Source organism: Schistocerca piceifrons, chromosome 7 (assembly GCF_021461385.2).
Source record: "Schistocerca piceifrons isolate TAMUIC-IGC-003096 chromosome 7, iqSchPice1.1, whole genome shotgun sequence".
Classification (NCBI taxonomy): Eukaryota; Metazoa; Arthropoda; class Insecta; order Orthoptera; family Acrididae; genus Schistocerca; species Schistocerca piceifrons.
The window spans coordinates 484,131,313-484,144,627 of record NC_060144.1 but is presented as its reverse complement, the minus strand read 5'-3'; the positions used below and the strand labels follow the sequence as shown (position 1 = coordinate 484,144,627).

The 13,315-nt window shown below is 39.8% G+C and overlaps 1 protein-coding gene across 1 annotated transcript in view; it reads left to right on the top strand.

Moving 5' to 3' along the window:
- The first annotated feature begins 2,185 nt into the window (after nt 1-2,185).
- LOC124804748 (myosin light chain kinase, smooth muscle) overlaps nt 2,186-13,315 on the top strand; it is a 359,831-nt gene continuing 348,701 nt past the window's right edge. Inside the window, exon 1 of the mRNA XM_047265050.1 lies at nt 2,186-2,291. The gene's annotated coding sequence lies outside the window, so the exon portion shown is untranslated. The remainder of the gene's footprint in view (nt 2,292-13,315) is intronic.

Genomic DNA, 13,315 nt, shown 5'->3' with positions numbered 1-13,315 from the left:
GAAGTATCAGCGTGCGAACCATTCAATGAAACATCGTTGATATGGGCTTTCGGGGCGGAAGGACCATTCGCGTACCCTTCATGACCGCACTACACAAAGCTTTACGCCTCGCCTGGGCCCGTCAACACCGACATTGGACTGTTGATGACTCGAAACACGTTGCCTGGTCGGACGAGTCTCGTTTCAAATTGTATTGAGCGGATGGACGTGTACGGGTATGGAGACAACTTCATGAATCCATGGACTCTACATGTCAGCAGGGAATTGTTTAAGCTGGTGTAGGCTCTGTAATGGTGTGGGGTGTGTGCAGTTGGAGTCATATGGGGCCCCTGATACGTTTAGATACGACTCTGACAGGTGACAAGTACGTAAGCATCCATTCATGCGCATTCTGCATTCCGATGGACTTGGACAATTCCTGCAGAGCAATGCAGCACCCCACAGCTTCAGCAGTTGCTACAGAGTGGCCACAGCAACACTCTTCTGCGTTTAAACACTTCCACCGCCACCTAACTCCTGAAACATGAACGTTATTGAGCATTCCTGGGATGCCATGCAACGTGCTGTTCAAAAGAGAACTCCTCCCCCTCGCATTTACGGACAGCCCTGCAGGATTAGTGACGTCAGTTCCCTCCAGCACTGCTTCAGACATTATTCAAGCCCATGCCACGTCATGTTGCGGCAATTCTGCGTGCTCGAGGGAGCCCTACACTATACAGGGTGTTACAAAAAGGTACGGCCAAACTTTCAGGAAACATTCCTCACACACAAATAAAGAAAAGATGTTATGTGGACACGTGTCCGGAAACGCTTAAGTTCCATGTTAGAGCTCATTTTAGTTTCGTCCACCTACGCTCAATGGAGCACGTTATCATGATTTCATACGGGATACTCTATCTGTGCTGCTAGAACATGTGCCTTTACAAGTACGACACAACATGTGGTTCATGCACGATGGAGCTCCTGCACATTTCAGTCGAAGTGTTCGTACGCTTCTCAACAACAGATTCGGTGACCGATGGATTGGTAGAGGCGGACCAATTCCATGGCCTCCACGCTCTCCTGACCTCAACCCTCTTGACTTTCATTTAGGGGGGCATTTGAAAGCTCTTGTCTGCGCAACCCCGGTACCAAATGTAGAGACTCTTCGTGCTCGTATTGTGGACGGCTGTGATAAAATACGCCATTCTCCAGGGCTGCATCGGCACATCAGGGAATCCATGCGACGGAGGGTGGATGCACGTATCCTTGCTAACGGAGGACATTTTGAACATTTCCTGTAACAAAGTGTTTGAAGTCACGCTGGTACGTTCTGTTGCGGTGTGTTTCCATTCCATGATTAATGTGATTTGAAGAGAAGTTCAAATGGTTCAAATGGCTCTGAGCACTATGGGACTCAACTGCTGTGGTCATAAGTCCCCTAGAACTTAGAACTACTTAAACCTAACTAACCTAAGGACATCACACACATCCATGCCCGAGGCAGGATTCGAAACTGCGACCGTGGCGGTCGGTCGGTTCCAGACTGTAGCGCCTTTAACCGCTCGGCCACTCCGGCCGGCCCTTGAAGAGAAGTAATAAAATGAGCTCTAACATGGAAAGTAAGCGTTTCCGGACACATGTCCACATAACGTATTTTCTTTCTTTGTGTGTGAGGAATGTTTCCTGAAAGTTTGGTCCTACCTTTTTGTAACACCTTGTATTAGGCAGGTGTACCAGTTCCTTTGCCTCTTCAGCGTATGTTGGTCAGCCTAGCACTGAAGCAACCGCTGACTCCCCAGGTAAGCTGATTTGCACATAAAAGCACTCGCTACATAAAACCGAGAAGTGCTACTCGCACGCGCATCAAGAAAACACTTGTCTGACCTCTAGAACTGAGATAATGACACGAAACTTCGGTGGAGTATTATACATGAGCCAACGATTAATTTTGAACAATCTCCCGAAAAAGCAGACGTATACCTGCCGCCCTTCTTCCGGAAAATGGCTCGATTGTGAAACGGCTGAGGTGGTCACGCTGTAGTGAGTGGTCGGTGTATGAAGGTGAAGTCTCGTGGCCCGCGGCTCCTGGGCAGGCAGGTGTGTGCGCGGCGCCAGGCGGTATTAATAGTCTGCGGCAGGCCGGCCATGTTGCGAGCAGCGCCGCGGCGGGGGTTGGTACCGCCGCCGCCTCCTCTAGATCCGTAGCAGCGTCAGTCGGCGGCTTCCCGGTGTCACCGTCTCCAGCTAAAGCCTCAGCCACAGGACAGGCAACGCGCAGCTGCGACCGCCGCCGCGTCGCTGCGAAACAAGTGAGTGTCGCTCTCGCGGCAACGCACCGGCAGCTCCACTGCTGTAGTTCCCGCTTCTGGCGCCCTTCCTGCCGATAAGAGGCCGAGACTGCCATACGTGTTCCTGTCCCCGAGCGGTCACGTAGAACGAGTGAGTGGAAGAGGTCGTCGTTGTTGTTGGTGTTGACGATACGATAACCAGTTTCGATCAGGATTGTGGCGGATGGGAATGGGAGGAAGCTGGAAGTGTTATCCGCAGCCGCAAATAGACTGTGGAATGTGCCAAGGGAATCGACGTCAGAAACTTTAGACACGTGGAAAGAAGGCAAAAAAAGGAAAGCTTGTGGACGTCTAGCAGCGTCAGTTGTGAATCGCTACAGGATTACTTTCAGCCTCTTCGCTAGGACTAAACCTACGGAGGTAATCATCGGAATGATGAGTGGTAATCAGGTGCGAATTCATGGTTCAGTTCTGAGGTGGGGGGTTCACGCTTTGTTACTGTCTCTCATCTCCCCCAAGTATAATTTGCCGTCGCGATCATTTTTAACGTAGCAGAGACGTCAACAATTTTGAGATTTATGGTGATAGTCTCGCAGATAGCTGTCATTATCTGTGGACTAACTAAAATATATCTTTTCTTTTATGAGTTATAATTCGCATGTACATATACGTAGTTGGAATTTCAAAACATATGTAGGTTAATTTGACTTCCTACTTTAAATGCACATTTTTGGCATTTGTAGTGTTAAATCTTGAATATGTGGATAGAACCTAAATTTAACAGCAATCGTCACAGAAAAAATTGAATAGGAATTCTAGTTTTGAAATATGTGAGCAAGCTCGTAATCTTTGTGTTTATATTCCTTTCACAACCAATTTAATCTGAAGAAACACACAGAATACAAGGTCAAAGCAAAATTTTGCATTCCTAGAGGAGTGGAGTTGCGATGCAAACTGAAACATTACATTCAGTGGACTCTTATGCCCATATTTATTTCCTGAGCTACGTCAAAGAAAATCTTTATAATAGCACAGCCCGTACGACAAACGTACGTAGCACATAATTTTCAAAAAAAGTCCAGAATTACTACAATTTTCAAATACCGTGTAATCTGAATCGTCATGAAATATTTCGTTTCCATCATCTGTGAATTCGTCAAGGATTTTGTAAATCATGTTCTCCAAACGTTTCTCCTTCTCCTCTTCATTGCACATTTTGAACACAAAACCAGGCTAAAAGCACACAAAGCGTACGAAATTGAGACACCTAATGCCTACCAAGCAAAAGAAAATAACAAAGTTTCAAAAACGATGAATTGTTCAAATGATACCGCTACTGTCACCTACGAAGCCTGCACGCATCACGCATGATTCCGGGAGCCGTAAAAATACGTTCAACACCGCATAAAATCGTCGAAAATAGCGTGACGTAATATTACGTCCTCCGCACGTTACCATTTCCGACAAGCGCCGTAATATTACGTCAGCCGCACCCTGTGTCAGAAGTAGTAGTAGTAATAATAATAATAATAATGTTGTTGTTGTTGTGGTCTTCAGTCCTGAGACTGGTTTGATGCAGCTCTCCATGCTACTCTATCCTGTGCAAGCTTTTTCATCTCCCAGTACCTACTGCAACCCACATCCCTCTGAATCTGCCCAGTGTATTCATCTCTTGGTCTCCCTCTACGATTTTTACCCTCCACGCTGCCCTCCAATACTAAATTGGTGATCCCTTGATGCCTCAGAACATGTCCTACCAACCGATCCCTTCTTCTGGTCAAGTTGTGCCACAAACTTCTCTTCTCCCCAATCCTATTCAATACTTCCTCATTAGTTATGTGATCTACCCATCTAATCTTCAGCATTCTTCTGTAGCACCACATTTCGAAAGCTTCTATTCTCTTCTTGTCCAAACTATTTATCGTCCATGTTTCACTTCCATACATGGCTACACTCCATACAAATACTTTCAGAAATGACTTCCTGACACTTAAATCAATACTGGATGTTAACAAATTTCTCTTCTTCAGAAACGCTTTCCTTGCCATTGCCAGCCTACATTTTATATCCTCTCTACTTCGACCATCATCAGTTATTTTGCTCCCCAAATAGCAAAACTCCTTTACTACTTTAAGTGCCTCATTTCCTAATCTAATTCCCTCAGCATCACCCGACTTAATTAGACTACATTCCATTATTCTTGTTTTGCTTTTGTTGATGTTCATCTTATATCCTCCTTTCAAGACACTGTCCATTCCATTCAACTGCTCTTCCAAGTCCTTTGCTGTCTCTGACAGAATTACAATGTCATCGGCGAACCTCAAAGTTTTTATTTCTTCTCCATGAATTTTAATACCTACTCCGAATTTTTCTTTTGTTTCCTTTACTGCTTGCTCAATATACAGATTGAACAACATCGGGGAGAGGCTACAACCCTGTCTTACTCCCTTCCCAACCACTGCTTCCCTTTCATGTCCCTCGACTCTTATAACTGCCATCTGGTTTCTGTACAAATTGTAAATAGCCTTTCGCTCCCTGTATTTTACCCCTTCCACCTTTAGAAGTTGAAAGAGAGTATTCCAGTCAACATTGTCAAAAGCTTTCTCTAAGTCTACAAATGCTAGAAACGTAGGTTTGCCTTTCCTTAATCTTTCTTCTAAGATAAGTCGTAACGTCAGTATTGCCTCACGTGTTCCAGTGTTTCTACGGAATCCAAACTGATCTTCCCCGAGGTTGGCTTCTACTAGTTTTTCCATTCGTCTGTAAAGAATTCGTGTTAGTATTTTGTAGCTGTGACTTATTAAACTGATAGTTCGGTAATTTTCACATCTGTCAACACCTGCTTTCTTTGGGATTGGAATTATTATATTCTTCTTGAAGTCTGAGGGTATTTCGCCTGTCTCATACATCTTCCTCACCAGATGGTAGAGTTTTGTCAGGACTGGCTCTCCCACGGCCGTCAGTAGTTCCAATGGAATATTGTCTACTCCGGGGGCTTTGTTTCGACTCAGGTCTTTCAGTGCTCTGTCAAACTCTTCACGCAGTATCATATCTCCCATTTCATCTTCATCTACATCCTCTTCCATTTCCATAATATTGTCCTCAAGTACATCGCCCTTGTATAGACCCTCTATATACTCCTTCCACCTTTCTGCTTTCCCTTCTTTGCTTAGAACTGGGTTTCCATCTGAGCTCTTGATATTCATACAAGTCGTTCTCTTATCTCCAAAGGTCTCTTTAATTTTCCTGTAGGCGGTATCTATCTTACCCCTAGTGAGATAGGCCTCTACATCCTTACATTTGTCCTCTAGCCATCCCTGCTTAGCCATTTTGCACTTCCTGTCGATCTCATTTTTGAGACGTTTGTATTCCTTTTTGCCTGTTTCACTTACTGCATTTTTATATTTTCTCCTTTCATCAATTAAATTCAATATTTCTTCTGTTACCCAAGTATTTCTACTAGCCCTCGTCTTTTTACCTACTTGATCCTCTGCTGCCTTCACTACTTCATCCCTCAAAGCTACCCATTCTTCTTCTACTGTATTTATTTCCCCTATTCCTGTCAATTGCTCCCTTATGCTCTCCCTGAATCTCTGTACAACCTCTGGTTCTTTTAGTTTATCCAGGTCCAATCTCCTTAAATTCCCACCTTTTTGCAGTTTCTTCAGTTTTAATCTACAGGTCATAACCAATAGATTGTGGTCAGAGTCCACATCTGCCCCTGGAAATGTCTTACAATTTAAAACCTGGTTCCTAAATCTCTGTTTTACCATTATATAATCTATCTGATACCTTTTAGTATCTCCAGGGTTCTTCCAGGTATACAACCTTCTTTCATGATTCTTAAACCAAGTGTTAGTTATGATTATGTTGTGCTCTGTGCAAAATTCTACCAGGCGGCTTCCTCTTTCATTTCTGTCCCCCAATCCATATTCACCTACTAATAATAATAATAAAATATTCGTATAAAATGTTTTAATACCCTCATAATAAATTGTTCTTCTTCTCTCACTTTTCTCACTACAGGTTAGTCGTTTTCTCCTTCCAGTAGTCTCCGTTACTCAAATCGAAAGCTGTTTTAGTTCTTCTCGGGTACCACATTAACACCTTCTTAGGCCACCTGTCATTGCCCATTCATTTAACATGCCCACCACTGCATACTTTGGTTCCAGCATCTACTCTTTATGGACTGTGCAGCTTCCATTTGTTCCAATATTTTAAGTGTTTTGATTTTATCTTGACGGTTGATCAGTAGATACCTTCTCATAAAATCTAAATCCGCTGTCCTGATCTTGTACCTTCTTTTATCCGTAAGCGGTCACATTTCTGCAGAGAAAGTAACTATATTCTCGATGAGACTAAGGAATATCCGTTTCTTAGTTTGTTGAATTATACTATTGCTCCCAATCAGTCCATGCAGGGACTTCATAGTTACTTTGGTCTCAATATCTCCGTCGCAGGTTTCGCCACTGGATATAATACAACCTAAATATTTAAAATTATCATATTTACTAATCTTTCACTCTTCTAGAATTAATTCTTCCGTTTCTTGTTTGCCAATAAAGATGCACTCTGTCTTGTCGAAGTTACGTTTGAGACCCCATCTTGGGTATTTCTTCTTGAATTTACCCAACATATGTTCTGTGTCTTGTCCAGTGTTTGCGAAAATTTTCTGGTCATCTGCGAAAAGTAGTGAATGCATTCTGTCCTATTCATTTAACATACCCATTCCAGAACAATTTTTGCACCATGCCTCCAGTGCTTGTCCTATGTATATATAAGAAAGTAAAGGGAATAGACCGCAACGATGCTTGCATTTGGTGGTTTTCAAACTTTCTATTATTCTGTTTCCCATCTTTATTTTTGGTCCTGTCTCCTTATACATTTTCATAACCAAATTAATTCATTTATCATGTACCTTCGGTCTCTTCATGGCAGCTGCAATCTCAGATCTTGGGATGTTGTCGTAACCTTATTCTATATCTACAAGAGTCACGTGCATTTCCCTGTTACTAGCTCTGTTCTTTTCAACTGCTAATCTAAGACAGTGGAGTTGTCTACCAGCCCAAAAGCGACTTTGTTCCTCTGAGATATTTAAATAAAATGTATTCGCAATTGCGAATATGAACAACCATCAACATAACGGTTGTAGTCGCCGCATTGCCTGTTCCTTTGATTAGATTAGATTAGATTAGTACTTGTTCCATAGATCATGAATACGACACTCCGTAATGATGTGGAACGTGTCAGATTAATAAAAGGTGTCTATACAAGATGTTACATTAGACAAAATATTGCATGACACTAATGTTTAAGTTTTTTTCCTTAATTTTTATCTAAAAATTCAGCCAATCAGTAGAAGGAGTTGTCATCTAGAAATTCTTTTAATTTATTTTTAATTGTTAGTTGGCTATCTGTCAGGCTTTTGATGCTGTTTGGTAGGTGACCAAACACTTTTGTGGCAGCATAATTTACCCCTTTCTGTGCCAAAGTCAGATTTAACCCTGCATAGTGAAGATCATCCTTTCTCCTGGTGTTACAGCTATGCACACTGCTATTACTTTTGAACTGGGTTGGATTATTAACAACAAATTTCATAAGTGAATATATTTACTGTGAGGATCCCTAGATCCTTAAATAGATGTCTGCAGGATGACCGCTGGTGGGCTCCAGCAATTATTCTGAGTACACGTTTTCGAGCAATGAATACTTTTTTACTCAACGATGAATTACCCCAGAATATGATGCCATACGAAAGCAGTGAATGAAAGTAGGCATAGTAAGCTAATTTACTGAGATTCTTATCACCAAAATTTGCAATAACTTTAATAGCATACGTAGCTGAACTCAGACGTTTCAGCAGACCATCATTGTGTTGCTTCCAGTTTAACCTCTCATCAATGGGCACACCTAAGCCTGTCCAAAGGAACTTTGCATCGTAATTCAGAGTAGCACAGGCAGTGTAATATCGTGTTTGAGAAATTTGTCATATTCTCTTCAGTCTTTTATTTAAAGCTACTAGAGGAAAGCCCCATATTTAAGGAAGATCGTTCCACTAGCTTCTACTCTCTTTTCATCTCTCTTCTTAAGTGTCCAGTTTTCGTATCAATAGAACAGTGCGGGCATAGCAGTAACTTTGTAGAACTTCAGTGCAGTATCTCTGTGAACTTTCTTCCAACGAAATTGTGCATATAGCTCCACAGAAATAGTCAAATACATCTAACTTATTTCATTATTTACTCCATATGTAATATTGCACCCTAAATATTTAAATGTATTAACTCTCTCTATCATCTGCTTGTCAGTTTCGATCTTAACTCAGATGGGCTGGTGATCTAAGAATGCCATTGACTTTGTGTTTGTTATAAGGATGTTCAGATTGTGTTCCATATACATTTTACTTAAATTAAAACAGCTTTTATATAAAATATTTTAATATAATCATCACAATTAGCATAACTTCGAATAAGCTGTGATTCAGAGGTATACAGTATTCCAAAAACTTTGCCTGGAAATTTGAAAAGTAGATGTGGCATACAAGTTATTTAAGAACTTCAAATAACATCAACAAACTCGAATAACTTTGATGTCATAATTTTCACAGTATAATATCGTTGTGTCCAATCATTACTATTGGTACAGCTCTTAGAAATAAGGATGTAAACACAGGTCTACAGACTCTGTAAATGAGAGCAATGTAGTTACGCATATGGTTATTCGTTTCACGAGAAAAATTTTAGAAATATTTGTTGCATATCTCGTTATTGTAATATATTTTTGATACAGTTTATTACAGTTTTCACCTTAAACTTAAATTATCGCACTTCTGTTTTCCTCTTCTGAATATTGTGTGTTCCGTTTAGTGTTCATCCCTTTGATTGGAATAATTTCAGATTTTCTTTTCCATTTCATTTTAGCGTCGTTGTCTGTGTTATTTTCCTTCACAAATTGTCGACAATGGTCTTTCAAATAAGTTTCAAAGAAATCTTTAAATGAACGCTGATTGGCTCTTCACTGCATTTCACAGGAATTGTTAATTACTAATTTAAAAATAAAGCGTGGGTTTGTTCACATTTAAGATTTTGCGCCATTATCACCCAGTAATCTCATAACATTAAAATACCCTGTCATACGGTAAACTGTGTTAACCTACAAACTAAACTTCCTTTCCAGATCTCAGCGGACTGACGGAGCTGTAGGCTGACGATAGGATATTCTAAAACAAAGATCTCCTATTTAGTGATAACGTTGCTTGCGCTCTCCCATCCCATGATCGCTTTAGTCCATGATTTCAAACTGACTAGATTATACCTGTCGTCCCAACCTACGTTCATCACTGATGAATCGTCAGTGAATACGCACGATACACTATCGTCTTTAGATTGTTAATTCGTTCAAAGTGAAAATCTTATACCAATACACTACACTGAAAATCTTTCTGCTCAAAACAAGAGAGGTGTACTCTACGCACAGTAAACAGTAATTTTTAGCTTCCGATAAAAAATAACAACTAAATACACTGCAAATAGTTAGTTACAAAATTATTTCCGTATATTGATGAGAATGTTAGCTTTCATTCCGAGTAAGTAACAAATATTCGGATACGAATTAAAAAACAATAAATAAGTTATTTGTATGGTGTAACGGTATGGAATGTAAATGGATTTGTCTTGAGACCAGGACACGAACTTTTTTGAATGTAAATTATATTATTTGCTTTCGAGATGAATTTTGTGAGGTTGACGACACCAAGTTCGCAACTTTTTCGAACCTACATCACGTTGTCTGATCTGGACATGAAGTGTTTGATTAATTACTCACAAGTCAAAGGTTAATGAATTTAACCATCAGCCTGTTTTGCACTTTGATTTGTATCCACAACAGGATTCTCCGTATGATACGTAGATCCTATTTACTGTAGTGTAAAAGATAAGTTACTGGTTATGTGCGTCTATACCGCTCGGCTCGTCTGCTAAAGGGCAGTAGCAACTTTACGACAACAATGAACACACGTTTCGGGAATGCGTTGCAGATTTCTGATGCGCTTTTAATCAAGCAATTTTCCAGACAATTGACGGGAAGCACTGTTACTAGTGAACTCTTGACTCGATGTATTCCCTTTATTAGGCTTGTGGGATGAAATTAAAGTATTTTAGCAAGTGGCACAAACCTAAAATCGTGGAGTGTTTAACGGAAGAAAAGGCACTTAAGTTTTGTTCTTAACGTTTATAATCTCAGTAATATATAAAAATGGTTTGCGTCTGTATCTATTTACTAACACAAGCAATTGCTTATGATACTGTAGTTCACACTGACGTGTTATTCGTATGCAATCATTTCATATCTGATGATGGCGCAGATGTAATTGAAACTAATCATAAAAATTCTCTAGCTCGAGATGAAAATAAAATTTTTAATCATAACGATGTAGCTATCGCTATATCTTAATGACGATGATAATATTTCAAATTTATAATGTCGACGACGACAATGTTACGTAAAAAGTTGTGATCAGAATCTAGTTGCGACGTCTTACAAAATTGTAGAATGATCATCATTTCTTACCATAAGTATACGATATTGCATGTATTTTTAATATATTATGCACCAGTTGCTCTCGTATAGTACCTAATGTTTCCACTCAGACATGTCACGTATCAGTAGTACAAGCACTTTCCTGTCAGAGAAACATGATGTAATTAACAACATGTTCAAATATTGACAGTTGCATTTTGAGATATATTGCGTTCTTGCATTGCGTCATATCGCAGTAATACGAATCTACTTAATAAACTGTAAGTTCAACGTGCGACGACTTTTTCAACTGTGTAATGCATTTACATGTTCTGAATTGTATTAAATAATTTAAACATTAGAAATCGGTGACAAATCTGAATTGAAGAGAATTCCTTAGCGCAGTTCCAAAGTCTGGTCTGAGACGCCATTATTCTTCATCTGACGTACAGAAGTCAAATTAGTCAATTCTGCAGATAACGCAAGTATCACAATTGAACGTATCAGGAATTTCGTAAAAGTAACATTATGCTATCACAAAGTACCATATAAGAATTATTAGATGGTTTTCCGCACTAACGGTACTGAAGTTTATAAGAAACGAGATGCATTTTTGTTTGTGTTAGATACATTTAGTCCTTGATAGCTGTCCCAATGACAGAGTACACGAACAGGCGTTTACAATTAGTCAAATCTCCTAAAATTATAACGTGTACATCAAAATGAAAAAGCATGAAAATGCTCACATACACATACCTCATGGAGCTTCTTAAACAAGCGAATTGAGTAGTTTTTATATTTAATGTCAATGTGACGGTTTGTTACAAACACATAAGTGCGTGTATTTTGCCTATTACAACTGACTAACGTTTAATAGAATGTCAATTACTCCCAAGATGTAAAGTTTTCATTGTATAAAGACGTATAGCAGTAATAATCCGTCGCAGTATAAAAACAGAATAGAGATTCTTCGCTGAAGTTCTAGAATTAATATAAAATTACGTTACGTAGTTTCCGCTCAAGTTGACTGAAAGCAACAATCGAGAAGTTACGCTACGACAGATATAATTATATTGAAGCGTTCAGCCTCTGATGTACAACCTATACGGAAGTTGACTTCAACAGTAAACTGTAAACAATTTTTCCGAGCAAGTCCTTATATTTCACAGACCGGTTTTTCTCCTGAGTTGTAACACGTTTGGTGCAAACAATAGCACACTATTTGCACCAAACGCAAGTATTTTGCAGATTATATCCACTCAGCTATAGATGAGTTGGGTTTATATGAAAATTACTTATGTTTAGTAATCCGCAAGGCGGCCTGACCACCATTAATACAAGTATCTGTGAAAACTATCAATGTAACTAACGGAAATAATGTTTTCATTTTGTGATTTCTGGTGCATTAGTAACATTATAGACAAGTGCAAAAAGTCCTAATTGAAAGATACTCCCCAGATTAAGATTTCGTTTCTTCTGTTTTTGTACTTGTTTGATATATCAGGAAAGTCTTGCGGTATCTCGACGTCCCCCATCCTAACTAGTATGGCTTCCGAAATTACCGGTTAAGCGGAAGCCAACTCGCACTTTTCTCATATCACATCCTGGAAGCCATGGGTTGGGGCAGACAGGCAGATGCAGTTTTTCTTGACTTCTGAAAGGCATTTAATTCATTGTCGAACCAACGCTTATCAACGGAGGTACGATAACATGGAGTATCAAACGCGATTTGTCATCGACAAATGTAGAAGTAACTTCAGGAATTCCCCAGTGAAGTGTGTTGGGAGAATTGCCGTTCATTTTGTACATCAATAACTAGGTAGACATCTTAAATGTGACCTCACACTTTTTGGGGATGAAGCATTATCTACAGTGCAGTACTATTTGAAAAAATCCACATGAATATTGGCAACTTGCTTTGAATGTTCAAAAACTATAAAATCTACACTTCGCAAAACAAGGAAATGTAGTTTCGTATAACTACAGTTTCTGCGAGTCACAATTGAAATCAGTCAGTTCCTACAAATAACTGGGTGTAGCAATTTGTATATCTATGAAAAGGAATGATCACATTCGCTGAGAAGGAGGTGAAACAGGTGGTACTGGGAAAATGCTATCATTCTACAAAGGAAACTGCTAACAAAACACTGATGCGACTCATCGTAGATTATTTGCTCAAGTCTGTGGGACCCATACCAGATAGGACTAATGGGGGATACTGAATGTATATAAAGAAGTGCAGCGCGATTGAACAATGGCTTTTGGCTCACTGGAGAGAGTTACTGGGACACTGAAACAACTGACCTCCGAGACGCTTGAAGATAGACGCCATCGATCCTGCAAAATCCTGTTTACGAAAATCCAAGAATCAGTACTAAGAGTGGAATCTATGACCGTAAGACGCGCCCGCAGATACTGCCGAGACGAAAGTGAAGGAAGCGCACAAAAAGTTTAACATTTGATTTACAAAATGGGGATACATTCTATCCAGCTCATACATTTTCTTAATTATTATTATGACTCTGCCGGCA